The 11,995-nt window shown below is 34.8% G+C and overlaps 1 protein-coding gene across 1 annotated transcript in view; it reads right to left on the bottom strand.

Moving 5' to 3' along the window:
• Adgf-D (Adenosine deaminase-related growth factor D) overlaps nt 1–120 on the bottom strand; it is a 28,161-nt gene extending 28,041 nt beyond the window's left edge. The window contains exon 1 of the mRNA XM_067763413.1: nt 35–120. The gene's annotated coding sequence lies outside the window, so the exon portion shown is untranslated. The remainder of the gene's footprint in view (nt 1–34) is intronic.
• Between the last annotated feature and the right edge of the window lie 11,875 nt (nt 121–11,995).

Raw genomic sequence — 11,995 nt, forward strand, 5'->3', positions numbered from 1 at the left:
CATCTTCACTATCATTTTAGGTTAAATAACTCACCTCAATTAGACGCTGTTTGGAAAAATACTTTTGGACTGAGATTTTTGTGCTGCTTCTGCCGGCGGTTGTGATTGAAAAGGCGGAAATGGGAGCAATGCAGTATTGGCTGCGATTTTAAAGACAGTGCCCAAGACAGTCAAACAGCGAACGCACTTAAATTGCGTTCACCGGAACAATCGATTTGTAAACGCAGTCAGACTGCGTTCGCGAGTAAAGAAACAAATTTGATGGTGAGGAGACGTATTAAGTTTTAAGGCGAGTATTAAGCTCTCACGTAACAACAAATTAAATGAAAAAGGGCGGAGCCACGCCCATTTTGAAATATTCTTTTATTTTTGTATTTTGTTGCACGATATCATTACTGGAGTTGAATGTTGACATAATTTACTTACATACTGTAAAGATATTAACTTTTCTTTTAAAATTTGACTTTAAAAAATTTTTTTTTTAAAAGTGGGCGTGGTCGTTCTCTGATTTTACTAATTTTTTCTAAGCATACATATAGTAATAAGAGTAACGTTCCTGCCAAATTTCATCATGATATCTTCAACGGCTGCCAAATTACAGCTTGCAAAACTTCTAAATTACCTTCTTTTAAAAGTGGGCGGTGCCACGCCCATTGCCCAAAATTTTACTAGTTTTCTATTCTGCGTCATACCAAGTTTCATCGCTTAATCCGAATTTGGTAATGAATTATCGCACTTTTTCGATTTTTCGAAATTTTCGATATCGAAAAAGTGGGCGTGGTTATAGTCCGATATCGTTCATTTTGAATAGCGATCTGAGATGAGTGCCCAGGAACCTACATACCAAATTGCATCAAGATACCTCAAAATTTACTCAAGTTATCGTGTTAACGGACAGACGGACGGACGGACATGGCTCAATCAAATTTTTTTTCGATCCTGATGATTTTGATATATGGAAGTCTATATCTATCTCGATTCCTTTATACCTGTACAACCAACCGTTATCCAATCAAATTTAATATACTCTGTGAGCTCTGCTCAACTGAGTATAAAAAAAAAGATCCCAAATGGTCAATTTTTGAAAAAGTTATAGCATTTTGAAAACAAAAACGGTGTTTTTTTTTAAATTCATAACTTTTTTTGAGTTGGATGAAAAAATTTGAAAAAATTGTGAAAAACGTCTTTCGTAAGCTAGAAAAAGAAGAACAACTTTCAGCCAATTCTAAAGGGGTCGGGTTCAAAATTGGTCGAAATGGGATGGAATACCCCATATGTATATGCACATTAGGGTGGTTGTTAGGATAGTCTTATAAAAAGAAATGAATATGTGTGCATGTGTGTCCTTTATGGGCTTCCAAAGACCGCAACCGATCTTTATAATAAGGACAGATTCATGCGGCCACGGGTGAAACATTTGTGTAACATCGATTCTATGTGATGAGATCAACGATAATTGTTTACAAACCCAAACTCATGACGTGACTTCATGCAGCCACCATCAGACCTATGAATGATTTTGACTCTTGGAATCCGAGACAGTATGGTCTCATTAGTACTCTCAACAGGCCTCCTGGTATGACCTCGTCATCAGAATATCGCATATGAGCTATAAGATGAGATTCCTCTTATTACTCTACATCAATGGGACTAAAATGTGCTGCGATCTCACGTTTTTTGTACTCAGGTTAAGGTCACCCTGTTTGTCGGTCTTCCTGACTCGGGTAGTACTGGGTATAGCAAAAAAAATACAAGGCACGATATACTTCCGAGCTTCTCTTTCAATTTCCTTTGTGTTTCTTTTCAACTTTTTCCACAAACTAGTTTCATGCCGACTGCAAATTGCATATGCAAACATATAAATTAATAATGTGAATATGAATTTTTGCTGCGAAACCCGGAATGCTTGCCAAACCACTTCTGAGGAGCTCATTATCCAACCTAAGAGAAAAGTAGACAAATCTATGTAACTTGAGCTCTGATGTGACTCAAGTGCAAATGTTTATTGGGTCAATCTGTATATATGTCCAATACACTTTATTATTCAATAGCCCCGATGTTGAAATGGTTTATTTTATATTCTCAGTGAAAACCCATCTGCCTTGCAGATGCCGTTCGGAGTCGGCATAAAACAAGTAGGTCCCATCCCGCCAATTTGTAGGAAAAATCAAAAGAAGAGAAGCTCGGCCTTAAATCTCTTCGGAGCTTATCGCGCCTTACATTTATTTTTTATTTTTTTATGGGGTGTGAGGAGTTCTAAAGTATAAACATGAATATTTCCGATATGTATTGGAACCATTTTTTGTATTTTTCTCCTATTCAAAAACTGCAACTAATTTCGTACACCCTTGAAAGCGAAACTGTGTAACTTACAGAGAAAAAACCAAAACAGCAAATATATACAATAAAAGGACTCATTCATACTCCCAAAATATTAAAAAAGTCCATATATCAACTAATAACAAATACCAAGAAAACAAACCCGAATTCAAACGTTCACGTGTAAATGAATTTGACTATAGATTTCGAATATGAAATCATCATCAGACAAGTCAACAAACTGTGGACGGGTGCTGCATAAAAATTAAGTGGTCGTGTAAGCAAACGGGAAACGGTCATGCGAAAATTAGTAATGAACAAACACTTGAAATTCTTTAAGGTTTATGATGAGAAGATAATTTGGTGGGCGCGTGGGTGTTACGAAGGTATAAGAAATTTCCTACAGTGAAAAAGCAAACTAGTCAACTAAGAGGGCAATTCCAACTAGTGCGTCAGTGCGTCAAGTTTAATTAGTTTAAAAAACAAGAATTAATAACTGAAGAATAATCTGTATTGATATTAAATACATACACGATATATCGGGAATCTACCCGACATATTTTGAAAACCTCAAACGTCATCTATAGACATAACTGACAAACGTAACATCAAACACAAGAAACAAGCCTCAATTGAAATCGCTCCTTACTCAATTTCAATTTTAATTTCAATTTATTTGTATAAACATCTTTTACAAGTAAGACTCAAGTCTTATAGGTAGTACATCAATCAGTCTTAAAGATTACAAAGGAAATATGACACATGTAAATATAATTCCAAAGAAATAATAAAATGAAATCGTTAAAAAAACCATAATAATACTAATAATATTAATATCTTAAAAAATAGCATTATACATTTTAAAATAGAAACATTTTCGGGACATTGATTGAGAATCAAAGATCGAACTATCGTGTAAGATAAGTTAAGAGCTGAGGAAAGTTATTACTGCTTGTTTGAAACATCCTGCTTTTCGTATAGCTTTTTTTCGTGACACCCTATCTCGAACAACAGAAACAAGTAAGGAAGGTTAAGTTCGGGTGTAACCGAACATTACATACTCAGTTGAGAGCTATGGTGACAACATAAGGGAAAATAACCCTGTAGGAAAATGAACCGAGGGAAACCCTGGAATGTGTTTGTATGACATGTGTATCAAATGAAAGGCATTAAAGAGTATTTTATGAGGGAGTGGGCCATAGTTCTATAGGTGGACGCCATTTAGGGATATAGCCATAAAGGTGGATCAGGGTTGACTCTAGAATGCGTTTGTACGATATGGGTATCAAATGAAAGGTATTAATGAGTATTTTAAAAGGGCGTGGACCTAAGTACTATAGATGGACGCCTTTTCGAGATATAGCCGTAAAGATGGACCAGGGGTGACTCTAGAATGCGTTTGTACGATATGGGTATCAAATGAAAGGTGTTAATGAGCATTTTAAAAGGGAGTAATCCTTAGTTCCATAGGTGGACGCCGTTTCGAGATATCGCCATAAAGGTGGACCAGGGGTGACCCTAGAATTTGTTTGCACAATATGGGCATCAAACGAAAGGTGTTAATGAGTATTTTAAAAGGGAGTGGGCCTTAGTTCTATAGGTGGACGCCGTTTCGAGATATCGCCATAAAGGTGGGCCAGGGGTGACTCTAGAATTCGTTTGTGCAATATGGGTATCAAACGAAAGGAGTTAATGAGTATTTTAAGAGGGAGTGGGCCTTAGTTGTATAGGTGGACGCATTTTCGAGGTATCGCAATAAAGGTGGACCAGGGGTGACTCTAGACTTTGTTTGTACGATATGGGTATCAAATTAAAGGTGTTAATGAGTATTTTTAAAAGGGAGTGGGCCTTCGTTTTATAGGTGTTCGCCTTTTCGAGATATCGCCATTAAAGTGGACCAGGGGTGACTTTAGAATTTGTTTGTATGATATGGGTATCAAATGAAAGGTGTTAATGATTATTTTAAAAGGGCGTGGGGCTTAGTTCTATAGGTGGACCCCTTTTCGAGATATCGCTATAAAGGTGGACCAGGGGTGACTCTAGAATTCGTTTGTGCAATATGGGTATCAAACGAAAGGAGTTAATGAGTATTTTAAGAGGGAGTGGGCCTTAGTTCTATAGGTGGACGCCTTTTCGAGATATCGCCATAAAGATGGACCAGGTGTGACTCTAGAATGCGTTTGTACGATATGGGTATCAAATGAAAGGTGTTAATGAGTATTTTAAAAGGGAGTAATCCTTAGTTCCATAGGTGGACGCCTTTTCGAGATATCGCCATAAAGATGGACCAGGTGTGACTCTAGAATGCGTTTGTACGATATGGGTATCAAATGAAAGGTGTTAATGAGTATTTTAAAAAGGAGTAATTCTTAGTTCCATAGGTGGACGCCTTTTCGAGATATCGCCGTAAAGATGGACCAGGGGTGACTCTAGAATGCGTTTGTACGATATGGGTATCAAATGAAAGGTGTTAATGAGCATTTTAAAAAGGAGTAATTCTTAGTTCCATAGGTGGACGCCGTTTCGAGATATCGCCATAAAGGTGGACCAGGGGTGACCCTAGAATTTGTTTGCACAATATGGGCATCAAACGAAAGATGTTAATGAGTATTTTAAAAGGGAGTGGGCCTTAGTTCTATAGGTGGACGCCTTTTCGAGATATCGCCATAAAGATGGACCAGGTGTGACTCTAGAATGCGTTTGTACGATATAGGTATCAAATGAAAGGTGTTAATGAGTATTTTTAAAAGGGAGTGGACCTTCGTTCTATAGGTGTTCGCCTTTTCGAAATATCGCCATAAAGGTGGACCAGGGGTGACTCTAGAATGAGTTTGTACGATATGGGTATCAAATTAAAGGTATTAATGAGAGTTTTAAAAGGGAGTGGTGGTAGTTGTATATGTGAAGGCGTTTTCCAGATATCGACCAAAATGTGGACCAGGGTGACCCAGAACATCATCTGTTGGATACCGCTAATTTATTTATATATGTAATACCTGCTAAGATTTTAAGGGTTTTTTATTTCGCCCTGCAGAACTTTTTCATTTTCTTCTACTTAATATGGTAGGTGTCACAATCATTTTATAATGTTTTTTCTATAGTTATATTTCGCGTCAATAAAACAATCCAATTACCTTACCATATTTCATCCCTTTTTTCGTATTTGGTATAGAATTATGGCATTTTTTTCATTTTTCGTAATTTTCGATATGGAAAAAGTGGGCGTGGTCATAGTCGGATTTCGTTCATTTTTCATACCAAGATAAAGTGAGTTCAGATAAGTACGTGAACTGAGTTTAGTAAAGATATATCGATTTTTGCTCAAGTTATCGTGTTAACGGCCATGCGGAAGGACAGACGGACGACTGTGTATAAAAACTGGGCGTGGCATCAACCGATTTCGCCCATTTTCACAGAAAACAGTTAACGCCATAAAATCTATGCCCCTACCAAATTTCAAAAGGATTGGTTAATTTTTGTTCGACTTATGGCGTTAAAAGTATCCTAGACAAATTAAATGAAAAAGGGCGGAGCCACGCCCATTTTTAAATTTTCTTTTATTTTTGTATTTTGTTGCACCATATCATTACTGGAGTTGAATCTTGACATAATTTACTTATATACTGTAAAGATATTAAATTTTTTGTTAAAATTTTACTTAAAAAAAATTTTTTTTTAAAAGTGGGCGTGGTCCTTCTCCGATTTTGCTAATTTTTATTAAGCGTACATATAGTAATAAGAGTAACGTTCCTGCCAAATTTCATCATGATATCTTCAACGACTGCCAAATTACAGCTTGCAAAATTTTAAATTACCTTCTTTTAAAAGTGCGCGGAGCCACGCCCATTGTCCAAAATCTTACTAATTTTCTATTTTGCGTCATAAGTTCAACTCATCTACCAAGTTTCGTCGCTTTATCGGTCTTTTGTAATGAATTATCGCACTTTTTCGGTTTTTCGAAATTTTCGATATCGAAAAAGTGGGCGTGGTTATAGTCCGATATCGTTCATTTTAAATAGCGATCTGAGATGAGTGCTCAGGAACCTACATACCAAATTTCATCAAGATACCTCAAAATTTACTCAAGTTATCGTGTTAACGGACGGACGGACATGGCTCAATCAAATTTTTTTTCGATCCTGATTATTTTGTATATCTATCTCGATTCCTTTATATATGTACAACCAACCGTTATCCAATCAAACTTAATATACTCTGTGAGCTCTGCTCAACTGAGTATAAAAATGGTATTATGACTGCGGACAGCCAAATTATTACCATCGACTGTAAGTTGAAAAGCTTACTAGTGTAGAGGTACTTTCAAACTCGCTAGTTTGGCTGCAGGGTACATTCAACAGTATGGCGTGTATGCTCAGCAATGCTAGGGGCAAGATTAAAATATATTTTTTACTATAAATTTTATATTAGTATGAAGTCATCAACGTTCATTAAGTGACGTTTAACCATATCGACGAATTTGGTCGTCTCGTAGGGAATATTCGCCAGTCTCTACTTCTTCGTGATTATTGTCAAAATCGGAAGCACCCAAAAGGATCACCTAGTTTTGTTTATTTACATAAGTCTTGAACGGTTCGTTCAAACATTTTATGACATATGAGATTTTTCAAAAGTTTGTTGAGATAGGGCGGTTTTGAAATGGCAATCGTTTTAGAAATATTATTGGCTGTGAAAGAAATAAGTTTAGAAATAAAACAGTTAGTAGTTTTTATTAATTTGTACTAGCACACAAGGGGTACATACGACCTGTGGATCTCTGCTCTATTTGTCTTCAGGTAAATGTTACTTAAAGTTGGTTGGTGTCCATATGTGTGTATGCATTACAACTACAGGTGCGCACCCTGCAGGAAAATATTTAAAATAGTACAAGAGTGGCTTCACAAATTACACTACATAACAAAATAAAATAATTTTTAGGTAAGAGTGCTTTTTATAACACAGTCTTTCTCTATCTCGCTTGTGGGATCTAAGAAAAAAGAAAAAAAAAAAATGATCTGTTATGCGAAATAGTAGAACTAATTATGCGAGAAATGCCCCATTTACCCGCGCTATGAATGAATTTAATAAGATCTCATATTTTGTCGAACTTGATTTCTCTTTGTCGAAGAACGTTTTTATTAATTTATTAAAGTGTGTTTTTTAGTTATCAATTCTTTTATATTAGTCTGTAAGTGCTAGTTTTTCACTGACTTGTTAACTTTTTGTATTTCTTAATTGTAGTCAGTTTTTTAATTGTATGAAAATTGTTAGTAGTCTGTAAGAATTTTGTTAATAATATGCTGTAAGTTCTTTCATTGGTAGTCTGTATGAACTTGTGTTCATAGACTTAATAAATAAATAAATGGAAATAATGAATTTAAATAAAAAGAAGAAACTTTGTCATTTGCTTTTATTTGGTTTATATATAATTTAATTTTCTGTTCAAATTTAAAAAAAAACATGCGGTTAACCCAGATATGCGGACGGAGCTTCTGGTGAAGCAATTTCCACAATTTTTTTTTAATACCGTTCTTTTAACATAAACTACTACAGAAATTAAGATAAATTAAAAAAATAAAAATATTTTTTAAACGATTTTGTAGGGTGTACTACATGTGGTACGCTCGGCACATACACAAGGAAAAAGTAGTAATTTTTGGTTATATAGGAAAAATCGTTTTTATTCTTCTATGTAAAGTACCTATTATTTCATTTAAAGTTAAAAACTGAAGACAAAAAATTTGTTTTTTTTTTTAATTTTTTTTGTACTCTAGTGCCGAGCGTACGCCAGCAAATAAATCAACAAAAGTCACATATAATTGGGTTTTACTTTCCACTACTGGTGTGCTACAACTATTTTTAATAAAAATATACAAAAAACAGAACAAAACAAAATTGGCTTAAATGTTTTTTTTTCTTACCGATTACGCATTATCTTCACACTTTTGACAATTTTACAAACCTCGCATTTTTGACATTAAGTAAAAAGGCAATCAAGGAATTGCAACAGAAATCTTTTTCAAAGCTAACTATGATGCCTGTTTTGTATAGTAGCACAGCGACAGGTTGGTTACTTAGTTTAAATTACCGTTTACGAAATATTTTGAAAATAACAAGCGTACTACATGTAGTACGCTCGGCATATCTGGGTTAAAGATCATATATGGGATTTTCGAAAAATATAAAAATCTTAGAAAGTAACCAATTTTAAAAGCTCTAGCGTTTTCTCTTTCCCTTGCCATGAACCAGAAAAATTTGTCCAAACTATATATCTATATCCGTTTTCAATATCGGAGTGAAACCTACAACATACTGAAGTGCTCATTGAAACTTTAAATTTTACAGCCCTATTTTGTTAAGAACTCATACCAAGCCTACTCCTAGTCGACATTGTGCGCCTACAGCGGCACCTACTGAGAACCTAAACCTGATCACACAATCATAAAAATATCCACACAGTTAAGAGCCCCAATAGCTTCAAAGTTCTGAGTGGTCAAACAAACTACGTCTCATTTTGAATTAAATTGCTATATATAACTTTTCCTAGCCGAGTGCTGTTATGATAACGATATAGAATGATATATCTTTATATACTATAATAAAACCCTAGAAAATCGTGCCTGTACATTTCAGATTTTTTTGAAAAAAATTGTTGTAACTAGATGATACTGGGAGTGTTGTAAAGTAAATGTGTCTGGTTACCTGTACGTGTCAATCTCCTAAGAAATTTGAATGTCGCGAGTGCACTATTTGCCTACCATAAGAAAGGTCCCAGGTACATATCAAGCATGAATTAGCCTAAAATGTTGTTGCCTTCAACGCTCCTCAGCAATAGTTTGCTAACCCCTACTAGTATATTTTGCCCTAAAAAAGTTGCTCAGCAAAAATGCATCTGATTTAGTAGATTTTGGTTGAAGTCGGCATAAGAACTGCATACAAATATTAAAGTATGAATGGGAAATAAAAATGTGTAAAAGGGGGGTGAGGAAACAAATGAAGAAGAGAACGGCGATGGAGATAGACGGAAATACGAAGAAAAGGTTAGAGACCAAGACGGAAAAATGGATGGGTTGAGATACAGGTGGAGATGAATATAGACATAAAGAGCGTGGTAGAGATAGAAAGGGAAATTGAAATGGAAATTTGGATGAAAAAGAAAATTATTAAGGTTATAAGGGTAAGAATGAGAAGAGAGAAAATATTATCGACATTTACATCTGCCTTACCTGGGCAAAGCCGGGTACCATATTAGACATAAACAAAATAACTTTCTCAGGAGCGACTAACATTTGAATTGTACTATTGGAACAACATCATAAAGCAGAATGAAGATAAACAAAACCTACGAAATTACTGAATTACCAGATATAAATATCGAGTGAGGATTATTGCCATATTTACTATTTATCATAGCTTGTGATAAGCTGAAAAAATACCAAATAACTGTGATCTATGTTTTTTGTAGGTGGCAAGGCAACCTTTTTAGAAATGTTAAAATATCGTTTAAAGAGGGAAAAGAAAATATTAAAACATACATGTACACATATATTTTTTTAAAGTATGTATATAGTTAGCTTAATGTGAAAATGTGCCAAGTCACTTTTTACGAATTTTACAGGAGACGAAAAAAACTGAATAATTTTTGAAATAACCTTTTTTTCAAAACTGTGAATGAGGATACCTTAGTTGCAATACTTTTGAGTGTAGAAGCTTTGAAAAAAATTTATAAAAATCATGTATGCTAACCGAGCAGCTATTTTATGACTTAGCACAATTTCCTCACTCAAAACAAATTTTTCTCCTGACTTAGCACTTTTTACTCAATATGTTTCCCCATCACTCCTCCCCTTTAATGATTGAAAAATATAACACTAAAACTATATATTTCACAAAAAATACTATTTATTTGTCAAACTATTTCTAACGGTTCTGGTCTGGACTCTTTTGCCGGATGGTGCGCAGACAATAACTTGTTTTTAAATTCAAACAAATGCTGTGTTGTGTCTTATTTCATAAAGACAACTGCCACATACTTTATCTACAAACTAAATGCTAAATCTCTTAATCGTTGTCAAGAGAGTAAAGACTTGGGTGTAGTTTTTGACTCCAAACTCTCTTTTTCTAGTCACATTGATTTCTTTGTTTCAAAATTTGTTACAATGGTTGGGTTCAGTAGACGTAACACCAGTGACTTTAAGGACCCTTTGACGTTGAAGGCACTTTATATATATCCTTGGTCAGAAGTGGTCTTAAATACTGCTCAATAATATGGAATCCTTTCTATGAATCTAACTTCTATAAAATTGAGAAAGTTAAAAAAATGTACACAAAAATTGCTTTACGTATGCTGCACTGGCCAGATGGCCTCCCATCATATACCAACAGTTACAAATTGCTTGGTCTTCAGGCTTTGCATGACAGAAGAACTTTTATCTCACCCATGCTTGCCTATAATGTAATAAACTTTAGCACGAATTGCTCTGATTTATCTAATTTGTTCATTCCATATATTCCACTGCGTGATCTTCGGCATAATATGTACACCCCTATTCTGCATTTCGATTACGTTCCCGTTCTACGCTCCGCTTTAATCGAAGTTTGGTATTCTGCATTCCGACGGAATCGTAAAGAGAAGGGGAAGAGCAAATGATTTTTCGAAATCAGCTGTTGGTACGGAATGTGTGAACATTGGAACAAAATAAATTAAAGAAAATTTGTAAAAAACACTGAAAAACGTTTATATTTTATTATCCACGCCATTTTGTACAAAAAAAAGCAATAGAATATATTGCCGCAGTGTTATATTTTTTTGAGTGAAGTGCTTTCATAATTGTAAGTGTGTTTTTGTCGTTCTTTTGGCCAATTCCCTGCCGTGGCCACCAAGTTTTGTTAAAACGGATTCCTACACGAATATAGTTGACATTTTCTGAATTTTAAGGATGCTAATTTCATTGCACTGGCCTAAAATACTTTATAAAGTTTTATTTATTCTTTCCGCAAGGATTGTTTACGTTTTCGCTTCACCTTCCTCTACGCCGGCAGCTTGCTTTGGCATATAACTGGACCCAACGAACAGACACAAATTATAGCTGTCTATAATAATGGAATCAATAGCCGCGGCATTATTTAAGGAGTTGGAAAGCAACGCATACGAAAATTGCCAGGCGAGAATGGAAAGGCAAATATTACGAGATTTGTGTAATCCATTTGAGATGAGTGACGAATTGTAAGAAATTTAACTTAAAAGTGGTAAAGTTTAATGACTTATTTTCTTATTTAGGTTCAAAAAAAACTTTCAACTTAATAAGGATGTTTTCAAGTATATGTTAGATACTTTTGCGGGGCAAATACGTCCAAGGACTTTGACATCGACATGTTGTTTTTGACCTGGAAACATATAAAAAAACAATCATCATCAAACCTTCTACGTTTCTTAACAAGTTTTACTTACATTTTTGTTAAAATTCTGTTATAAATTAATAAACAAATAAAAAGAAAATATTTTTCCGCCAACTAATTTGCAACTTAGAAAAACGGAACTACGATCGAAATGCAGAATACAAAAAATCGAACGATTCGAAGTTGGATCGAAAGAGATTGGAACACAGAATACCAAAAGTGCCAAATCGAAAAAATTCCAATCCAAGTCGAAATGCAGAATAGGGCTGGTAGATTATTT

The sequence above is a fragment of the Eurosta solidaginis genome, chromosome 1, assembly GCF_040869045.1.
Source record: "Eurosta solidaginis isolate ZX-2024a chromosome 1, ASM4086904v1, whole genome shotgun sequence".
Taxonomy (NCBI): Eukaryota; Metazoa; Arthropoda; class Insecta; order Diptera; family Tephritidae; genus Eurosta; species Eurosta solidaginis.